Below are 1431 nucleotides of genomic sequence, written 5' to 3'. Positions count from 1 at the left end.
TCGTGCATATCCAGGCTGGTCAATGTGGCAACCAAATCGGTGCAAAGTTCTGGGAGGTGATCAGAGATGAGCATAGCATTGACCCCACCGGTACCTACCACGGGGATAGCGACCTGCAGTTGGATGGTATCTCCGTGTATTACAATGAAGCCCCAGGTGGCAAATATGTTCCCCGTGCTGTACTAGTGAATCTAGAACCTGGGACCATGGACTCTGTTCCTTTTGGGCAAATCTTCAGACCAGGCAATTTTGTTTTTGGTCAGTCTGGGACAGGCAACAACTGGGCAAAGGGCCACTATACAGAGGGGGCTGGGCTGGTTGATTCTGTCTTGGATATGGTAAGGAAAGAGGTCGAGAACTGTGACTGCCTGCAGGGCTTCCAGCTGACCCACTCGCTGGGCAGGGCCACAGGCTCTGGAATGGGCACGCTCCTCATCAGCAAGATTCGAGGAGTATCCTGACCGCATCATGAACACCTTGGTGTCCTCATTCACAGTGTCAGACACTGTGGTTGAGCCCTACAACCCCACGCTCTCTGTCCATCAGTTGGTAGAGAACACTGATGAGACCTACTGCATTGACAACGAGGCCCCCGACGACTTCTGCTTCCACACCCTTAAGCTGACCACACCAACCTACGGGGATCTAAACCACCTCGTCTCAGCCACCATGAGCGGTGTCACCACCTGCCTCCGCTTCCCTGGTCAGCCCAACGCTGACCTCTGCAAGCTGGCAGTCAACATGGTGCCCTCCCCACGTCTCACTTCTTCATGCCTGGCTTTGCCCCTCGCACCAGCCGTGGAAGCCAGCAGTATCGGGCTCTCACAGTACCTGAACTCACCCAGCAGGTCTTCGATGCCAAAAACATGATGGCTGCCTGTGACCCCTGGCATGGCCGGTACCTCACCGTGGCTGCTGTGTTTCGCGGACGGATGTCCATGGAGGAGGTAGATGAGCAGATGCTCAACATACAGAACAAGAATAGCAGCTCTTTGTGGAATGGATACCCAACAATGTCAAGACAGCTGTCTGCAATATCCCATCTCGTGGCCTCAAGCTGGCAGTCACCTTCATCGGCAGCAGCACAACCATCCAGGAGCTCTTCAAGTCTATCTGCAAGCAGTTCACTGCAGTGTTCCGCCGGAAGGCCTTCCTCCACTGGTACACAGGTGAGGACATGGATGAGATGGAGTTCACTGAGGCTGAGAGCAACATGAATGACCTTGTCTCAGAGTATCAGCAGTACCAGGATGCCACTGCAGAAGAAGAGGAAGAATTTGGTGAGGAGGATGAAGAGGCGGCCTAAGGCAGAGCTCCCATCACCTCAGGCTTCTCAGTTCCCATAGCCGTCTTCCTCAGCTGCCCCTTTCCTCTCCCTCAAAATTTGTGTTTGTTGCCTCTTTTTTTTTCTCCTTGGGGGGGGTGGGGTGG

The 1431-nt window shown here is 54.2% G+C and overlaps 1 pseudogene; it reads left to right on the top strand.

The window, feature by feature from the left end:
* Nucleotides 1–8: 8 nt before the first annotated feature.
* On the top strand, nt 9–1418 carry LOC103253505 (annotated as a pseudogene).
* The last annotated feature ends 13 nt before the right edge of the window (nt 1419–1431 follow it).

The sequence above is a fragment of the Carlito syrichta genome, unplaced genomic scaffold (assembly GCF_000164805.1).
Source record: "Carlito syrichta isolate Samal-C Ts95f unplaced genomic scaffold, Tarsius_syrichta-2.0.1 Scaffold234352, whole genome shotgun sequence".
Taxonomy (NCBI): domain Eukaryota; kingdom Metazoa; phylum Chordata; class Mammalia; order Primates; family Tarsiidae; genus Carlito; species Carlito syrichta.
The sequence above is the reverse complement of the archived record's forward strand: the minus strand, read 5'-3'. Positions and strand labels throughout refer to the sequence as shown.